Below are 21,040 nucleotides of genomic sequence, written 5' to 3' on the forward strand. Positions count from 1 at the left end.
CTCAGACAAGTCTTATCTCTGGCATGCTCTCCTCTTAGTGCCATGGCCCTCCAGTAATTTTCTTGTATGGGTGGTCTATGAACCACTAACCCAAAGGCCTGATGAGTGGGACCTGCAGAGCTGCTTCATACTAGTTTCTGTTTGCTCAGTTTAGGATGTGAGACAGTTGAAGACATTTGGATGATTTCAGGTATTCCAAGTACAAGAGAAGCATTGTGTGTTGCTTGTAATTAATCAGCATTTCACATTTGTGCTCAGAGATGACTGTTTTTAACATAACGATGGAGTGCAGAGTAATGAGCTGAGGACTTGTGGATGCTTTGACAGTAAAAAACACCAAATAGCTGGCTATCGGACATATCACGTTCAATGTGAAGCTTTACTCTGAATTTTAATGGGCCTGTGTGTGGGTTGCAAACATTTCAGGTACACAGGCTGTTACAAAAGCAGCACATTATCCATCATCATGTAGGAAATGTGACATAGGAGGGTTAGCTGATCCACGTTAAAGATCAGTCCACCTTATGTTCTCAGGATACCTCTGCTCCTGTGTTGAAGACAACGTTGAGGAATTTTCTGTACTTCTTTTTTTCACTGATTGTTAGGTAAAGCATGTTATGATTCATCATTCTATTCAGTAGCTTTGGCTAGTGGGTAATATGTCCTCTCTTTGTGGTCCTAGGCCAGTTTATTAATGTAATCAGTGCAGATTGGACATTTCCGACATCTTTGAAGGTTGCCCTTTTTCCAATTTTTGAAACCCTCTTCTTGAAATGGCGACAAGCATAAGAAGGCAGAGTCCCTTACTTTTGACAATATTCCAGCCATTTACGTTTGCTGTACCAGTCTTTTGAAAAACACCGTCTTCTGTCCCCTTGACGGGTTCGCAGGAAGTTTTACAGATGTGGCTGCTTTGGCTGTTCTGCTCTTGACTGGGCGATATCTATGATGAAACAAGAGGCAAAATCAGTTTATGCTGACATTAAAATAATTATCATTATAGTAATAATAATAATATTTGACCCTTCTCTATAGTAATTAATTTAATAACCTATAGCCATTTATATTCAAACTAATCAAACAAAATCAAAGTGATTATATTGTGGTTAATAACTTAATAAACACACTCTAAACATACATTTCCAGATGATGTTAGCATCTAGCCTAGCAATAAATTTCATTATTAATGGCATAATTTTACCTGTTGGTCCAGGAGCAGGTCGAACACCTGCTGCTGACCCCTGCCTCGCCTCTGTGCCCATTATCTCTGCTAACCGTCCCTCTTCTGCAGCTGCGGCTGCCTGAACTTCTGCAGTGCTGCTTTAACAGGTTGCTGTAGCAGCACCTTTTGGCACTTAAAAAGCACGTCACGACGAATATTACTTCTCCCCCTTCTTTTTACAAAAGAAATTATGACTTACTCATAGTCCCTCGCTTCATATCGGTGCTGCTGATTGATGCGGATCAATGGCGATGCTGGTCGGAGTTTGCAATCTACTCAGAACCAATGAAATGAATGAGTGATTGACATCACTGTTAGACAATGAGCCAATCAAGGGGGAAGGAACTGCCTTTGTCGCCTCTGATTGCTAAGTGTGCGCCATCTGAGCCTTGTCCTTGCCGTGGTGTGAGCTTAACTGGCAATCGATATTTGTCACTGGTCAGTGGGGTTGCCAGTGGGGGTGGCCAGCAGATTTGTAGGGGTGGCCGCGGCTACCCCAGGCCCGCCTGGTGGCGCCATTGCCACTTTCTCATTTTTCCTCAGTACTCCCACCTGCTTGCCTGCTACCCTGGTCAACTCTGCCTCACCTGCCAAATTTGAATTAACGGAATTACCGAATTATTCTTTCTGTTAGCTTTCCTGCTTGGTAGTACCGTGGTGTCACATATGCACATATGTAGAGCAAGTTAAGTGTGTTACAGCAGTGTTACGACATCTTTTACAGCAGAACAAAAACTTGTCTATGCTTGGTCGCGGCATGAGAAGCCGCATGTTATGTTATGAGTTGTATGCTGAATGGGTGGCAAAGTTAATAAAACCGAATTAGTAAAGAAACTCGCCTGGGCTCATTCTACATGGTGTCAGAAGTGACCGGAGTCACAGAAGAGACAAAGTATGGATTGCCGACTGAAAGGTGAAGTTTTAATTCCCAAGCGAGCTTTTCTTTTGATAAACCGACAGATTGGCCGGACTGGAGACAGCACTTTGAGCGGTTCAGACTCGCCACAAAACTAGACAAAGACGACGGGAAAGTTCAGGTGTGCTACCTAATCTACGCCATGGGCAACAAGACAGAAAATATATACAAATCATTCATTTTCGCTGACAAAGGGCACAGGAATGACTTTGGCATTGTGGGGGAAGAAGTTTGACGACTACTTTTTCCCCCTGAGGAATATTATACACGAGAGAGCATGTTTCCACCAGCATATCCAGCGGGCAGGGGAGGAAAGTGGAGTGTTCCATCCGAGCCCTGTATGATCTATCAAAGCACTGTGAGTTCGGCACAGGCCGAGAGGAAAATATCCCAACCATATCGTCTTTGCGATACTAGAGAAGGAGCTCTCATGCAGGCTGCAGCAGATGCCGGACCTGACACTTGCACTGATGATACAGACCGTCAGGAGGTCGCAGCACAAGTGAGCCTGCTAGAAACACTATGGGTACAATGCACGAGGTGCAATACAAACAGAATAAAAATAACTGGAAACAACAACAAGGCAAGTCTAAAGACAGAAAATGGGGAGGAAATGACAGTAAATGTGGAAAAGCACAACACAGCAAAGATGAAAGATGTCCTGCAGGGAGAACCACATGCCACCATAGCCATAAAATGGGACAGTGGGCCAGGATGTGCCGCAACAGCAACAAGTCCATGAATGAAATCACAGAGACTGAGCAAGCTGACTGGAAATTTTTTATTTAGGTTCAGTGTGCAGTGCAGAGGAGAAAGAACAGTATACTGTGCAACTAAAGGTGGATTCCATCCAGATGGAATTTAAAATAGACACGGGAGCTGATGTCAACATGTTAAGCGAGGACTCCTTTCAGAAACTCACTCCACCAAGAACTCTGAAATCAGCTGACATTTCAGCCCAGCAGGTGAGCTTTGGTATCTTGGCTGTATCAATGCTACAGTTAGCTACAAGGGAAAGGAATACCCATTAGAAGCATATGTAGTCTGTGGCCAGAGTGTCAGCAACCTGCTCAGGCAACCTTTATCAGTGAAAATTAGCTTAGTACAGCGAGTCGATGAAATGACATGTGCCACAAGTGGATTTCTGCAAACTTTTGGTGAGCATGGCACTCTAAAAAATGAACCAGCCAAAATCCAGCTGAAAGATGATGCTCAATCATATGTTGTGCACACTGCTCGCTGTGTGCCCTTCCCTATGTTACAAAAGGTAAAACAGGAACTACACAGGATGGAGAAGAGCGGTGCCATTCAGCGGGTGACACAGCCAACCAAATGGTGTGCGCCTATGGTGAAGCAAAACCGGCAAAGCCAGAATCTGTGTGGACTTAAAAAGGCTAAATGAGTCAGTCAAAAGAGAATGGTATATCTTACCTACCTCAGATGAAAGAACAGCCAAGCTGAGTGGAGCAGCTGTGTTCTCCTCTCTTGATGCCACGAGCGGGTTTTGGCAAATCCCACTGCATCCAGACAGCTGCAAGCTAATAACCTTCATAACACCTTTTGGCAGATACTGTTTTAAAAGATTACCCTTCGGGATTTCCAGCGCACCTGAAATCTTCCAGCGGAAAATGCTAGAAACTCTGCAGGGGCTGGAAGGTGTTGAAGTCTTCATGGATGACATGCTCGTCTATGAGACCACAATGGACCAACACAATGTTAGGCTCGAGAAGGCTTGAGAAGGTGAGTCAGCGGGCTTGTTGTCCCCACTAGAAAATGTTCAGGAGCTAAAAAGAATCCTGGGCATGGTGAACTACCTGGGAAGGTGTGTCCCTAATTTATCCACAATAGGTCAGCCACTGCTTCTGAAGAGCAAGAACATCTGGACCTGGAGCCACTCACAACAATCAGTCTTTCAGAACATTAAAGAGATGTGAACACCAGCACCAGTTCTTGCCTTCTATGATGTTGCTGCATCAGTGTGTCTGTCCATGCCAGCAGCTATGGTCTTGGGGGTGTACTCCCCCAGCTCCACGAAGAGAAGTGGAAACCGGTAGCTTACTTCTCCAGATGTCTCACAGAAGCCGAAACACGCTATGCTCAGATAGAAAAAAAAAAAAAAGCACCTGGCGTGCGTTTGGGCTTTTGGGAAGTTCGACAAATATCTGTGCGGCTTAGATCAGTTCAGGCTGGGGACTGACCACAAGCCACTGGTACCACTTACAACAACCGAAGCCTAGACAATGTCCTCGTGAGATGCCAACATCTACTAATGAGGCTCCTGAAGTACAGTCCAGTAGCAGAATATGTACCAGGCAAAACCCTTGTTGTCGCAAATGCCCTGTCCCGCAGCCCTCAAAAACATCTAAAGACTGACACACAAGGTGACATGGCATCTAGCCACGGTGTTACAAGGCATCCCAGCATCCCCAACTAAGCTGGAGAGTATCAGAATGGCAACAGCAGATGACAACGAGCTACAGGCTGTCACCAAAGTCATCAGATCAGGATGGCCTGAATACAGTAGTGTGGCAAGGCTACGAGGGTTAGATGTATGTTTGCTATCTATCACGTGTCCGACAACGCCACCTGGGGGAGTATCACCCCCAGGAGATCTATTTAGGGAGGACCACCACTCTAATACAGACCACAAGAAAGGTCACACAGGTACGAAGGGCACCGGAGACTGACGCGATTCCACTTTAAGTACAGAAAAATGAAATTTATTAACAATATTTAAAAATGTACACTCTTTCTAAAACCGACCTTGTTGGCGATGCCAAGACATAACGGTAGTAAGTGGCACAGTATTAATCTAATCCTCAAGGGCCCCCCCTGACTTAATTAAGTGTGCCACCGAAACAGTCACCAGGCACAGGGCTGAGGGCTTACCAGGCAGCGATGACGAACTGGAGGGGAGAAGGGAAGGGTCTTAATGCACCACACCACACGTGAACAAAACAAAATCATTGACGAACACCCAAGTGCACTATTGTACAGGGAGTGAAGGGACCACCACCTCCGGGGGAAATCAGTCAGCCACCAGCCACCTGGCCCAACAGCTCCTGTCCAAGGAGAAGAGGCAAACTGTTAGTCACGGAAAAACGAGGCACACCTACATAGATCTCAAATAAACTGCCACACCACCACACTAGGCTGGGCCCACGAGGTCACCACCAAGGCCAATTACGCCAACATGCACCCCTTACTCCCTCGCCCAGTCAACCCAATAAAACCAAAAAAAGGAAAACAAAATTTACAAACCCAAACAAAAAAAAGATAACTGAATAATTTAAATATGCAATCACAACAAATAAGTAAATAAACAAAACTAACTAATCAAGAATCCCAAGATCTATACTAACACTAATAATTCTAATACTAACAATTCTAATACTAACAATTCTAATATAAAAAAAACAGCAACAACCCTAATAATAATAATAATAATACTCTCAATAACAGGCGTGCTGGGCAAGAGGCATACGCACACCAAGATCGTTGTTATTTTATTTTATTTTTTTTTTAAAAACATCATACAACAACAAAACAGCTGCCGATGAGCAGAGAGCTTGCCGCGATGAACTGGTGACAGAACATCAGTAGCCCGCTTCAGGAAGTAGAGCCGCCCGTCAATGTAGCCACAGCTTTTCAGGCAACAGGGGAGACAGCCGCAGAAAAATGCAGCTCAATCACTGCCAACAGCAACCAGAAACATAGTCATTTCATGTGCAGCCCAACAAACACGCATAAGAGCGATAGAAACGAGCCAGCCTACCTCAGAAATTAAATGCAGCGCGTGAATTATTACGCCCGGCTCCCAGCCTTCAGCCAGAATACGGCCCGACTCTGCTAGAAAGCAGAAAGCTCATCAAACACACTAATATAGCCCAGCGATGTAGCGACCACGTCGGCACATACCTGATGACAGGAAAAAGCGAAAGCTCGACAGCCAGCGTCTCAAAACCACCACGCAAATCCATGCTAAGCCATGCTACTAATGTAGCCCTCCGGCCCAGGAACAGGAAAGAGGATGCATGTACGAGACGCACAGCCCTCTCCTAGATATAACTGGGTGTGGCACCGCCCAGCAAGCAAGGTGCATTAGGCAGATTACTCCCAGCTGCGCAGACCGGATCTGATGCACACAATACGAGTGGAGGCGGACTGAGCCGTCCTACCACAGTAGCAATGTTCCACCATAAATCACATGAAAGTGAAAAATGAGCTGTCAGAAGCTGATGACTTCAACATACGAGGAACCAGGATTTTTGTTCCAAGGTCAATGAGAACAGGCATCTTGCAGAAGATACATGATGGACACAAAGGGCTAATAAAGTGCAGAGACAGAGCCAATGTATCAGCTTGGTGGCCTGGACTCTCTGTAGAACTTAAGAACACTGTAGAGTCGCGAGCTCAGCAAAAGGAGCCAGTTATCTCCACACTGCTGCCCGAACGTCCATGGAAACAGATTGCTCTCGACCTCTGTGAACATGATAATGTAACCAGGTTTGGACTGGTGAGGGTCTTCTGGTATCTTTTAACATGGAACCGACAACGCCACCTAGGGACTTTCACCCTAAGAATGGTAACAATCCAGCCTCTCAACAGAGGGTTTCCCCTACTAAACACAGGTACGTGCACAAATGAATACAGAAGCGTGTATGGAAAAATATAAATACAATTTTATTCTTATACAAAAATATGTTCAGCACACAACACACACTAATTTTAATATAAGCGCAGTTATTAAAACTGGAAGTCACACAGGCCCTATGCAGCTATGGAGGGGAGAAACCTGATTACTGAACCAGAGAGGGGAGAAACCTGATTACTGAACCAGAGAACCAAGCACGACAACCTGAGGATAAACACACACTGTTAATATAAACGCAGTTATTAGAAATGGAGGTCACACAGGCCCTACGCAGCTATGGAGGAGAGAAACCTGATTACTGAGCCAGAGAACACAGCCACGATAAGGATAAACACATACGGGGAGAAAACAAAACTAAACTCGAATCAAGCAAACTCATACAAAACTAGGCAAAACGACTACAAACTAAAAGAAAGAAGCAACAAAATAAACAAACAAAAAGACAAGGCAACAGAGGCAAAACTGCAATGAAACAAAGAAATGTTTAACCACAATCAAGCAACAGAACGATAACAATAAGCATAAACAAACATTTTGGTTACCTTGGCTGTCCGATCCTACACGCGCGTGACACCGCCGATAAAAGCAGAGACACCGTCAATGGACTCGGCCCTGCAGCCACAGAAGACTGGTCTTAAAAGAAGAAACAATATTAATGCAAAATCTAAAGCTTACCAGTGTTTCACGTGCTGCACAGCGCGTACCTGTCCAGAAATGTTCAGGAGTATACTGGAGCTACGTCCGTCAATCAATTTGAACTCCCTGCTGCAACGGCCAAACCAATCATTAGTTCCCCCACAGCTGTATGGCAATGATGGCTCATCAGCCGGTCACAATAAACACAACTTACTTGTGATTTCAGACTACTATTCACGGTTCCTGGAGATACATGTGCCATCTACAACCAGCACTCAAGTTATACATAGACTGAAAGCAACTTTTGCTAGGTTTGGGATCCCAGATGAAGTGGTGAGTGCCAATGGACTTCAATTTTCTAGTGCGGAAAACTGGCGCAGCAGCTTGACTTAAGACACATCATGTCTAGCCCTCACTATCCTCCACCAAATGGTCATGCAGAAAGGGCAGTGCAGACCGCAAAGAGAATCCTCCAGCAGAAAGACCCGTTGATAGCCTTCCATATGCTACCATGGGGGTCAGTACCACAAAGAAAGCTCCTGTACTTTGCGCCTTATCTTTGCCTGACTGCTGCTTATAAATCATAAACTGTTTGCAGGACTTCTCCAGGCCTAAGTAATGTCTGCAGGTTTCCCTTACATACGTCCATATCTGCACCAATCAAAGGGTAGCAATCAACTGATATGTTTTTTTTTTCAGGGCAGATATGGATTATTGGCAGTAAAAGTAGGACCGATAAATACAGTTTTACGCTAGCTCATACAGGCCAGTCACAAGGTTCTACACTGTCCAATCGTGCTCATAGTCAGTCCACTCCTCCCTATTAGGGCACCTTAAAACTGGGGCAGCGTTTATTCATTCTGCCTGCTCTGGGCTGCCACATCACTGCTGCTTCAGCCTTCACTGGTCATGAACCTGCTCCCCCCTTCTCCCCAGCCTCCTCATTGTTATAAGAAATATGTGCATGTATAGATTTGCTTCCTATTCAATATCAGGTTCTGCCAGGGGGTTTGTGATCTCAGAGACTGTCTGTGTCAAGCTTGTGCAGATCATTCCAGAGCATCACTCAAGCAGAGTCACCACCAAACACAAATGCATGTCAGTCTGAAATGGTTAAAATCTGACAAAGTGTCTTGTCTGAACCAATATACATTACATGTTCGATATTAACAGCATATGCGTTACGAAATGAATCAGAGACCCAGGCGTAATGCAACAGAGATTCAACATTCAGGCGTTGGAGTGTCTAAGAATAATTTTATTTACAGCACACAAAAGAACAGCTGGAAATGACAAACTTTATCTTGAAACAAGAGGTGCTTTACCAGGCTCAGCTAACAACAGAGCTCCCTAATGGAGCGGAGGAACACCAGGACTAGACTGTTAAAACAAAATTAGAATACAAAACTGACTACCCCCACGGTGTAGAATGATCGGAGGCGAGTTTCTTTACTAATTTGGCTTTATTCACTTGCCACCCATTCAGAATACAACTTATAACAACTCATGCTGCTACCAAGCATAGGCGAGATTTCGTTCTGCCGTAAAGCATGTCACAAAGCAAGTAAAGTGCGTGCTATGTGCATATGGGACATCTCCCTTTTTCCAAATTATTCCCAATAACTACAAAGTGCATATAAACAGAATGATGACGGCCCAGTAATATATCAAACAGTATCTCCAAACTGTGATAACACACATTCATTTGGCCTTCTAATCAAACTTAAAATGTCTTATCAGTCCAGGTTAGTTTCACAACCCTTGTTAGCTTAGATTTCTCTATAAAATAGACTCAGGATGCAATTTCTCTCTGCAAAACATTAGCAAATGTCACTTTTAACTCAAATTGCTCAACATAACTAAAGTTTACATGTTGCTTCATGTCATTTGTTTTGTCTTGTTTCTCTTTTCACCCCCCCCCAAAAAAAAAAGCCATAGATGCTTCCTTTCCACCCCAGAGTCCATTGTTTAACACCTAGAAACGCAGTGCTCCAAAAGTCCACTCTAACAACTGGCTTACTGACACGGCCTGATCTTGTGAGGGCCCGTCTTGGTGTTTGTGTGTGCACAGGGTTAATCACCTCACTTGATTTAGAGGAAACGGTCTCTGGAGTGGTGACACTTGCAGATTGGGAGTCCATCCCTGCACCCTCAGTGGAGGCAGGCTGGTCGGTTGTTGCAGGTTGAGGAGTTGCATCTGCCCGGAGATGGAGTTTGTTCCGCCGCAGCACTGCTTCTCCCTGCATGTCGATGAGATAAGACCTCGGAGGTTACTCCGAGATCTTACCTCGAGCCTCTTTTAAGAAGACTGCTGGTGTCTTCCAAGCCTTTTCATGGCCCAGCTCTGTGCAGACGGTGTCTCCCAGATATTGAACTGATAGATGTGTGTCACAATGCCGGCGATTGTAATAGAAAGCTTGTTTAGCCTTTTCATTAGCATCCTTTTGTTTGACAATCTTTCTGTTGGGCCATTTGGGCCGTAGATTCTTCTCAAGCATAAGGAGAGTCATTCTGATCTTTCCTCCCCATCAGCAGTTCTGCTGGACTGACCCCCATGGTAGCACATGGAAGGCTATCAACGGGTCTTTCTGCTGGATGACTCTCTTTGCGGTCTGCACTGCCCTTTCTGCGTGACCATTTGGTGGAGGATAGTGAGGGCTAGACATGATGTGTCTTAAGTCAAGCTGCTGCGCCAGTTTTACGCACTAGAAAATTGAAGTCCATTGGCACTCACCACTTCATCTGGGATCCCAAACCTAGCAAAAGTTGCTTTCAGTCTATGTATAACTTGAGTGCTGGTTGTAGATGGCAATGGAATACATTTCCTCTATAGAGTAGCAGAATTTTGCTTCCTTTAAAAAAAAGTTGGCTGGATTGATAGAAGTAATGAAAGAATAGCATTCATTTTAAGTATTTTGTTTGTGCAGCCCACTCTCCTGGAGAAATGAGTAAAAGTTAAATGTTTTGTTTTGTTTTTCAGATGAGAAAAAGGTTGCTTTTGTCCAGTGCCCTGTCTCTCTGCTCTTCCTCTGGAAGTCAGCCTCGCCTGCCTGTAAATAACACTTTTTTGAGAGGTTTCCTTCCAGGTTTGCAGTCAGAAAGAAATTCAGCCCGAGACTTGTCCGTGGAGACAGGTCCAGAGGATGGCGGGTGCTTGGGTCAGGTCGTCAGGGTAGATTACATATTATGTATGGTAGCATGATCTCCTGCATACCCTAAATGACACAGGCCTGGTAAAAAATTGATGGATTTTTTTTGATGATCTGCCGCTCAGTGCAGCAGCTCACTGCCGTTTGTCTCTGTATGCCCAATGGCCAGTTGACGGCTACTTCTGTCTCAGACAAGTCTTATCTCTGGCATGCTCTCTCTTAGTGCCATGGCCCTCCAGTAATTTTCTTGTATGGGTGGTCTATGAACCACTAACCAAAGGCCTGATGAGTGGGACCTGCAGAGCTGCTTCATACTAGTTTCTGTTTGCTCAGTTTAGGATGTGAGACAGTTGAAGACATTTGGATGATTTCAGGTATTCCAAGTACAAGAGAAGCATTGTGTGTTGCTTGTATTTAATCAGCATTTCACATTTGTGCTCAGAGATGACTGTTTTTAACATAACGATGGAGTGCAGAGTAATGAGCTGAGGACTTGTGGGATGCTTTGACAGTAAAAACACCAAATAGCTGGCTATCGGACATATCACGTTCAATGTGAAGCTTTACTCTGAATTTTAATGGGCCTGTGTGTGGGTTGCAAACATTTCAGGTACACAGGCTGTTACAAAAGCAGCACATTATCCATCATCATGTAGGAAATGTGACATAGGAGGGTTAGCTGATCCACGTTAAAGATCAGTCCACCTTATGTTCTCAGGATACCTCTGCTCCTGTGTTGAAGACAACGTTGAGGAATTTTCTTGTACTTCTTTTTTTCACTGATTGTTAGGTAAAGCATGTTATGATTCATCATTCTATTCAGTAGCTTTGGCTAGTGGGTAATATGTCCTCTCTTTGTGTCCTAGGCCAGTTTATTATATGTAATCAGTGCAGATTGGACATTTCCGACATCTTTGAAGGTTGCCTTTTTCCAATTTTTGAAACCCTCTTCTTGAAATGGCGACAAGCATAAGAAGGCAGAGTCCTTACTTTAACAATATTCCAGCCATTTATGTTTGCTGTACCAGTCTTTTGAAAAACACCGTCTTCTGTCCCCTTGATGGGTTCGCAGGAAGTTTTGCAGATGTGGCTGCTTTGGCTGTTCTGCTCTTGACTGGGCGATATCTATGATGAAACAAGAGGCAAAATCAGTTATGCTGACATTAAAATAATTATCATTATAGTAATAATAATAATATTTGACCCTTCTCTATAGTAATTATTTAATAACCTATAGCCATTTATATTCAAACTAATCAAACAAAATCAAAGTGATTATATCGTGGTTAATAACTTAATAAACACACTCTAAACATACATTTCCAGATGATTTTAGCATCTAGCCTAGCAATAAATTTCATTATTAATGGCATAATTTTACCTGTTGGTCCAGGAGCAGGTCGAACACCTGCTGCTGACCCCTGCCTCGCCTCTGTGCCCATTATCTCTGCTAACCGTCCCTCTTCTGCAGCTGCAGCTGCCTGAACTTCTGCAGTGCTGCTTTAACAGGTTGCTGTAGCAGCACCTTTTGGCACTTAAAAAGCACGTCACGACGAATATTACTTCTCCCCCTTCTTTTTACAAAAGAAATTATGACTTACTCATAGTCCTCGCTTCATATCGGTGCTGCTGATTGATGCGGATCAATGGCGATGCTGTCGGAGTTTGCAATCTACTCAGAACCAATGAAATGAATGAGTGATTGACATCACTGTTAGACAATGAGCCAATCAAGGGGGAAGGAACTGCCTTTGTCGCCTCTGATTGGCTAAGTGTGCGCCATCTGAGCCTTGTCCTTGCCGTGGTGTGAGTTTAACTGGCAATCGATATTTGTCACTGGTCAGTGGGGTTGCCAGTGGGGTGGCCAGCAGATTTGTAGGGGTGGCCGCGGCTACCCCAGGCCCGCCTGGTGGCGCCATTGCCACTTTCTCATTTTTCCTCAGTACTCCCACCTGCTTGCCTGCTACCCTGGTCAACTCTGCCTCACCTGCCAAATTTGAATTAACGGAATTACCGAATTATTCTTTCTGTTAGCTTTCCTGGCTTGGTAGTACCGTGCGTCACATATGCACATATGTAGAGCAAGTTAAGTGTGTTACAGCAGTGTTACGACATCTTTTACAGCAGAACAAAAACTTGTCTATGCTTGGTCGCGGCATGAGAAGCCGCATGTTATGTTATGAGTTGTATGCTGAATGGGTGGCAAAGTTAATAAAACCGAATTAGTAAAGAAACTCGCCTGGGCTCATTCTACATGGTGTCAGAAGTGACCGGAGTCACAGAAGAGACAAAGTATGGATTGCCGACTGAAAGGTGAAGTTTAATTCCCCAGCGAGCTTTTCTTTTGATAAACCGACAGATTGGCCGGACTGGAGACAGCACTTTGAGCGGTTCAGACTCGCCACAAAACTAGACAAAGACGACGGGAAAGTTCAGGTGTGCTACCTAATCTACGCCATGGGCAACAAGACAGAAAATATATACAAATCATTCATTTTCGCTGACAAAGGGCACAGGAATGACTTTGGCATTGTGGGGAAGAAGTTTGACGACTACTTTTTCCCCCTGAGGAATATTATACACGAGAGAGCATGTTTCCACCAGCATATCCAGCGGCCAGGGGAGAAAGTGGAGTGTTCCATCCGAGCCCTGTATGATCTATCAAAGCACTGTGAGTTCGGCACAGGCCGAGAGGAAAATATCCCCAACCATATCGTCTTTGCGATACTAGAGAAGGAGCTCTCATGCAGGCTGCAGCAGATGCCGGACCTGACACTTGCACTGATGATACAGACCGTCAGGAGGTCGCAGCACAAGTGAGCCTGCTAGGAAACACTATGGGTACAATGCACGAGGTGCAATACAAACAGAATAAAAATAACTGGAAACAACAACAAGGCAAGTCTAAAGACAGAAAATGGGGAGGAAATGACAGTAAATGTGGAAAAGCACAACACAGCAAAGATGAAAGATGTCCTGCAGGGAGAAGCACATGCCACCATAGCCATAAAATGGGACAGTGGGCCAGGATGTGCCGCAACAGCAACAAGTCCATGAATGAAATCACAGAGACTGAGCAAGCTGACTGGAAATTTTTTATTTAGGTTCAGTGTGCAGTGCAGAGGAGAAAGAACAGTAGACTGTGCAACTAAAGGTGGATTCCATCCAGATGGAATTTAAAATAGACACGGGAGCTGATGTCAACATGTTAAGCGAGGACTCCTTTCAGAAACTCACTCCACCAAGAACTCTGAAATCAGCTGACATTTCAGCCCAGCAGGTGAGCTTTGGTATCTTGGCTGTATCAATGCTACAGTTAGCTACAAGGGAAAGGAATACCCATTAGAAGCATATGTAGTCTGTGGCCAGAGTGTCAGCAACCTGCTCAGGCAACCTTTATCAGTGAAAATTAGCTTAGTACAGCGAGTCGATGAAATGACATGTGCCACAAGTGGATTTCTGCAAACTTTTGGTGAGCATGGCACTCTAAAAAATGAACCAGCCAAAATCCAGCTGAAAGATGATGCTCAATCATATGTTGTGCACACTGCTCGCTGTGTGCCCTTCCCTATGTTACAAAAGGTAAAACAGGAACTACACAGGATGGAGAAGAGCGGTGCCATTCAGCGGGTGACACAGCCAACCAAATGGTGTGCGCCTATGGTGAAGCAAAACCGGCAAAGCCAGAATCTGTGTGGACTTAAAAAGGCTAAATGAGTCAGTCAAAAGAGAATGGTATATCTTACCTACCTCAGATGAAAGAACAGCCAAGCTGAGTGGAGCAGCTGTGTTCTCCTCTCTTGATGCCACGAGCGGGTTTTGGCAAATCCCACTGCATCCAGACAGCTGCAAGCTAATAACCTTCATAACACCTTTTGGCAGATACTGTTTTAAAAGATTACCCTTCGGGATTTCCAGCGCACCTGAAATCTTCCAGCGGAAAATGCCAGAAACTCTGCAGGGGCTGGAAGGTGTTGAAGTCTTCATGGATGACATGCTCGTCTATGAGACCACAATGGACCAACACAATGTTAGGCTCGAGAAGGCTTGAGAAGGTGAGTCAGTGGGCTTGTTGTCCCCACTAGAAAATGTTCAGGAGCTAAAAAGAATCCTGGGCATGGTGAACTACCTGGGAAGGTGTGTCCCTAATTTATCCACAATAGGTCAGCCACTGCTTCTGAAGAGCAAGAACATCTGGACCTGGAGCCACTCACAACAATCAGTCTTTCAGAGCATTAAAGAGATGTGAACACCAGCACCAGTTCTTGCCTTCTATGATGTTGCTGCATCAGTGTGTCTGTCCATGCCAGCAGCTATGGTCTTGGGGGTGTACTCCCCCAGCTCCACGAAGAGAAGTGGAAACCGGTAGCTTACTTCTCCAGATGTCTCACAGAAGCCGAAACACGCTATGCTCAGATAGAAAAAAAAAAAAGCACCTGGCGTGCGTTTGGGCTTTTGGGAAGTTCGACAAATATCTGTGCGGCTTAGATCAGTTCAGGCTGGGGACTGACCACAAGCCACTGGTACCACTTACAACAACCGAAGCCTAGACAATGTCCTCGTGAGATGCCAACATCTACTAATGAGGCTCCTGAAGTACAGTCCAGTAGCAGAATATGTACCAGGCAAAACCCTTGTTGTCGCAAATGCCCTGTCCCGCAGCCCTCAAAAACATCTAAAGACTGACACACAAGGTGACGTGGCATCTAGCCACGGTGTTACAAGGCATCCCAGCATCCCCAACTAAGCTGGAGAGTATCAGAATGGCAACAGCAGATGACAACGAGCTACAGGCTGTCACCAAAGTCATCAGATCAGGATGGCCTGAATACAGTAGTGTGGCAAGGCTACGAGGGTTAGATGTATGTTTGCTATCTATCACGTGTCCGACAACGCCACCTGGGGGAGTATCACCCCCAGGAGATCTATTTAGGGAGGACCACCACTCTAATACAGACCACAAGAAAGGTCACACAGGTACAAAAGGCACCGGAGACTGACGCGATTCCACTTTAAGTATAGAAAAACGAAATTTATTAACAATATTTAAAAATGTACACTCTTTCTAAAACCGACCTTGTTGGCGATGCCAAGACATAACGGTAGTAAGTGGCACAGTATTAATCTAATCCTCAAGGGCCCCCCCTGACTTAATTAAGTGTGCCACCGAAACAGTCACCAGGCACAGGGCTGAGGGCTTACCAGGCAGCGATGACGAACTGGAGGGGAGAAGGGAAGGGTCTTAATGCACCACACGTGAACAAAACAAAATCACTGACGAACACCCAAGTGCACTATTGTACAGGGAGTGAAGGGACCACCACCTCCGGGGGAAATCAGTCAGCCACCAGCCACCTGGCCCAACAGCTCCTGTCCAAGGAGAAGAGGCAAACTGTTAGTCACGGAAAAAAGAGGCACACCTACATAGATCTCAAATAAACTGCCACACCACCACACTAGGCTGGGCCCACGAGGTCACCACCAAGGCCAATTACGCCAACATGCACCCCTTACTCCCTCGCCCAGTCAACCCAATAAAACCAAAAAAAAGGAAAACAAAATTTACAAACCCAAACAAAAAAAAGATAACTGAATAATTTAAATATGCAATCACAACAAATAAGTAAATAAACAAAACTAACTAATCAAGAATCCCAAGATCTATACTAACACTAATAATTCTAATACTAACAATTCTAATACTAACAATTCTAATATAAAAAAAACAGCAACAACCCTAATAATAATAATAATAATACTCTCAATAACAGGCGTGCTGGGCAAGAGGCATACGCACACCAAGATCGTTGTTATTTTATTTTATTTTTTTTTTTAAAAACATCATACAACAACAAAACAGCTGCCGATGAGCAGAGAGCTTGCCGCGATGAACTGGTGACAGAACATCAGTAGCCCGCTTCAGGAAGTAGAGCCGCCCGTCAATGTAGCCACAGCTTTTCAGGCAACAGGGGAGACAGCCGCAGAAAAATGCAGCTCAATCACTGCCAACAGCAACCAGAAACATAGTCATTTCATGTGCAGCCCAACAAACACGCATAAGAGCGATAGAAACGAGCCAGCCTACCTCAGAAATTAAATGCAGCGCGTGAATTATTACGCCCGGCTCCCAGCCTTCAGCCAGAATACGGCCCGACTCTGCTAGAAAGCAGAAAGCTCATCAAACACACTAATATAGCCCAGCGATGTAGCGACCACGTCGGCACATACCTGATGACAGGAAACAGCGAAAGCTCGACAGCCAGCGTCTCAAAACCACCACGCAAATCCATGCTAAGCCATGCTACTAATGTAGCCCTCCGGCCCAGGAACAGGAAAGAGGATGCATGTACGAGACGCACAGCCCTCTCCTAGATATAACTGGGTGTGGCACCGCCCAGCAAGCAAGGTGCATTAGGCAGATTACTCCCAGCTGCGCAGACCGGATCTGATGCACACAATACGAGTGGAGGCGGACTGAGCCGTCCTACCACAGTAGCAATGTTCCACCATAAATCACATGAAAGTGAAAAATGAGCTGTCAGAAGCTGATGACTTCAACATACGAGGAACCAGGATTTTTGTTCCAAGGTCAATGAGAACAGGCATCTTGCAGAAGATACATGATGGACACAAAGGGCTAATAAAGTGCAGAGACAGAGCCAATGTATCAGCTTGGTGGCCTGGACTCTCTGTAGAACTTAAGAACACTGTAGAGTCGCGAGCTCAGCAAAAGGAGCCAGTTATCTCCACACTGCTGCCCGAACGTCCATGGAAACAGATTGCTCTCGACCTCTGTGAACATGATAATGTAACCAGGTTTGGACTGGTGAGGGTCTTCTGGTATCTTTTAACATGGAACCGACAACGCCACCTAGGGACTTTCACCCTAAGAATGGTAACAATCCAGCCTCTCAACAGAGGGTTTCCCCTACTAAACACAGGTACGTGCACAAATGAATACAGAAGCGTGTATGGAAAAATATAAATACAATTTTATTCTTATACAAAAATATGTTCAGCACACAACACACACTAATTTTAATATAAGCGCAGTTATTAAAACTGGAAGTCACACAGGCCCTATGCAGCTATGGAGGGGAGAAACCTGATTACTGAACCAGAGAGGGGAGAAACCTGATTACTGAACCAGAGAACCAAGCACGACAACCTGAGGATAAACACACACTGTTAATATAAACGCAGTTATTAGAAATGGAGGTCACACAGGCCCTACGCAGCTATGGAGGAGAGAAACCTGATTACTGAGCCAGAGAACACAGCCACGATAAGGATAAACACACACGGGGAGAAAACAAAACTAAACTCGAATCAAGCAAACTCATACAAAACTAGGCAAAACGACTACAAACTAAAAGAAAGAAGCAACAAAATAAACAAACAAAAAGACAAGGCAACAGAGGCAAAACTGCAATGAAACAAAGAAATGTTTAACCACAATCAAGCAACAGAACGATAACAATAAGCATAAACAAACATTTTGGTTACCTTGGCTGTCCGATCCTACACGCGCGTGACACCGCCGATAAAAGCAGAGACACCGTCAATGGACTCGGCCCTGCAGCCACAGAAGACTGGTCTTAAAAGAAGAAACAATATTAATGCAAAATCTAAAGCTTACCAGTGTTTCACGTGCTGCACAGCGCGTACCTGTCCAGAAATGTTCAGGAGTATACTGGAGCTACGTCCGTCAATCAATTTGAACTCCCTGCTGCAACGGCCAAACCAGTCATTAGTTCCCCCACAGCTGTATGGCAATGATGGCTCATCAGCCGGTCACAATAAACACAACTTACTTGTGATTTCAGACTACTATTCACGGTTCCTGGAGATACATGTGCCATCTACAACCAGCACTCAAGTTATACATAGACTGAAAGCAACTTTTGCTAGGTTTGGGATCCCAGATGAAGTGGTGAGTGCCAATGGACTTCAATTTTCTAGTGCGGAAAACTGGCGCAGCAGCTTGACTTAAGACACATCATGTCTAGCCCTCACTATCCTCCACCAAATGGTCATGCAGAAAGGGCAGTGCAGACCGCAAAGAGAATCCTCCAGCAGAAAGACCCGTTGATAGCCTTCCATATGCTACCATGGGGGTCAGTACCACAAAGAAAGCTCCTGTACTTTGCGCCTTATCTTTGCCTGACTGCTGCTTATAAATCATAAGCTGTTTGCAGGACTTCTCCAGGCCTAAGTAATGTCTGCAGGTTTCCCTTACATACGTGCATATCTGCACCAATCAAAGGGTAGCAATCAACTGATATGTTTTTTTTTCAGGGCAGATATGGATTATTGACAGTAAAAGTAGGACCGATAAATACAGTTTTACGCTAGCTCATACAGGCCAGTCACTAGGTTCTACACTGTCCAATCGTGCTCATAGTCAGTCCACTCCTCCCTATTAGGGCACCTTAAAACTGGGGCAGCGTTTATTCATTCTGCCTGCTCTGGGCTGCCACATCACTGCTGCTTCAGCCTTCACTGGTCATGAACCTGCTCCCCCCTTCTCCCCAGCCTCCTCATTGTTATAAGAAATATGTGCATGTATAGATTTGCTTCCTATTCAATATCAGGTTCTGCCAGGGGGTTTGTGATCTCAGAGACTGTCTGTGTCAAGCTTGTGCAGATCATTCCAGAGCATCACTCAAGCAGAGTCACCACCAAACACAAATGCATGTCAGTCTGAAATGGTTAAAATCTGACAAAGTGTCTTGTCTGAACCAATATACATTACATGTTCGATATTAACAGCATATGCGTTACGAAATGAATCAGAGACCCAGGCGTAATGCAACAGAGATTCAACATTCAGGCGTTGGAGTGTCTAAGAATAATTTTATTTACAGCACACAAAAGAACAGCTGGAAATGACATAAACTTTATCTTGAAACAAGAGGTGCTTTACCAGGCTCAGCTAACAACAGAGCTCCCTAATGGAGCGGAGGAACACCAGGACTAGACTGTTAAAACAAAATTAGAATACAAAACTGACTACCCCCACGGTGTAGAATGATCCGAGGCGAGTTTCTTTACTAATTTGGCTTTATTCACTTGCCACCCATTCAGCATACAACTCATAACAACTCATGCTGCTACCAAGCATAGGCGAGATTTCGTTCTGCCGTAAAGCATGTCACAAAGCAAGTCAAGTGCGTGCTATGTGCATATGGGACATCTCCCTTTTTCCAAATTATTCCCAATAACTACAAAGTGCATATAAACAGAATGATGACGGCCCAGTAATATATCAAACAGTATCTCCAAACTGTGATAACACACATTCATTTGGCCTTCTAATCAAACTTAAAATGTCTTATCAGTCCAGGTTAGTTTCACAACCCTTGTTAGCTTAGATTTCTCTATAAAATAGACTCAGGATGCAATTTCTCTCTGCAAAACATTAGCAAATGTCACTTTTAACTCAAATTGCTCAACATAACTAAAGTTTACATGTTGCTTCATGTCATTTGTTTTGTCTTGTTTCTCTTTTCACCCCCCCCCCCCCCCAAAAAAAAAGCCATAAATGCTTCCTTTCCACCCCAGAGTCCATTAACACCTAGAAACGCAGTGCTCCAAAAGTCCACTCTAACAACTGGCTTACTGACACGGCCTGATCTTGTGAGGGCCCATCTTGGTGTTTGTGTGTGCACAGGGTTAATCACCTCACTTGATTTAGAGGAAACGGTCTCTGGAGTGGTGACACTTGCAGATTGGGAGTCCATCCCTGCACCCTCAGTGGAGGCAGGCTGGTCGGTTGTTGCAGGTTGAGGAGTTGCATCTGCCCGGAGATGGAGTTTGTTCCGCCGCAGCACTGCTTCTCCCTGCATGTCGATGAGGTAAGACCTCGGAGGTTACTCCGAGGTCTTACCTCGAGCCTCTTTTAAGAAGACTGCTGGTGTCTTCCAAGCCTTTTCATGGCCCAGCTCTGTGCAGACGGTGTCTCCCAGATATTGAACTGATAGATGTGTGTCACAATGCCGGCGATTGTAATACAAAGCTTGTTTAAGCCTTTTCATTAGCATCCTTTTGTTTGACAATCTTTCTGTTGGGCCATTTGGGCCGTAGATTCTTCTCAAGCATAAGGAGAGTCATTCTGATCTTTCCTCCCCATCAGCAGTTCTGCTGGACTGACCCCCATGGTAGCACATGGAAGGCTATCAACGGGTCTTTCTGCTGGATGACTCTCTTTGCGGTCTGCACTGCCCTTTCTGCGTGACCATTTGGTGGAGGATAGTGAGGGCTAGACATGATGTGTCTTAAGTCAAGCTGCTGCGCCAGTTTTCCGCACTAGAAAATTGAAGTCCATTGGCACTCACCACTTCATCTGGGATCCCAAACCTAGCAAAAGTTGCTTTCAGTCTATGTATAACTTGAGTGCTGGTTGTAGATGGCAATGGAATACATTTCCTCTATAGAGTAGCAGAATTTTGCTTCCTTTAAAA

General features: G+C 44.8%; 1 long non-coding RNA gene across 4 annotated transcripts; it reads right to left on the reverse strand.

Annotated features, from left to right (window-relative positions):
- Positions 1 to 852: 852 nt before the first annotated feature.
- On the reverse strand, positions 853 to 18,473 carry LOC111565822 (uncharacterized). Of its 4 annotated transcripts, none has more exons than XR_008600126.1 (5): positions 16,806 to 18,473; positions 16,663 to 16,733; positions 7,335 to 16,579; positions 5,028 to 5,200; positions 853 to 943 (listed from the first exon to the last, which is right to left on the reverse strand). It is a non-coding gene; the product is annotated as an uncharacterized LOC111565822 (long non-coding RNA). The 4 variants fall into 4 exon arrangements; XR_008600125.1 differs by lacking the exon at positions 853 to 943 and having other exon boundaries at positions 2,906 to 5,200; positions 7,335 to 15,947; positions 16,425 to 16,579; XR_008600127.1 differs by lacking the exon at positions 853 to 943 and having other exon boundaries at positions 2,906 to 5,200; positions 7,335 to 11,702; positions 15,780 to 16,579.
- Between the last annotated feature and the right edge of the window lie 2,567 nt (positions 18,474 to 21,040).

Source organism: Amphiprion ocellaris, chromosome 21 (assembly GCF_022539595.1).
Source record: "Amphiprion ocellaris isolate individual 3 ecotype Okinawa chromosome 21, ASM2253959v1, whole genome shotgun sequence".
NCBI classification, from domain to species: Eukaryota; Metazoa; Chordata; class Actinopteri; family Pomacentridae; genus Amphiprion; species Amphiprion ocellaris.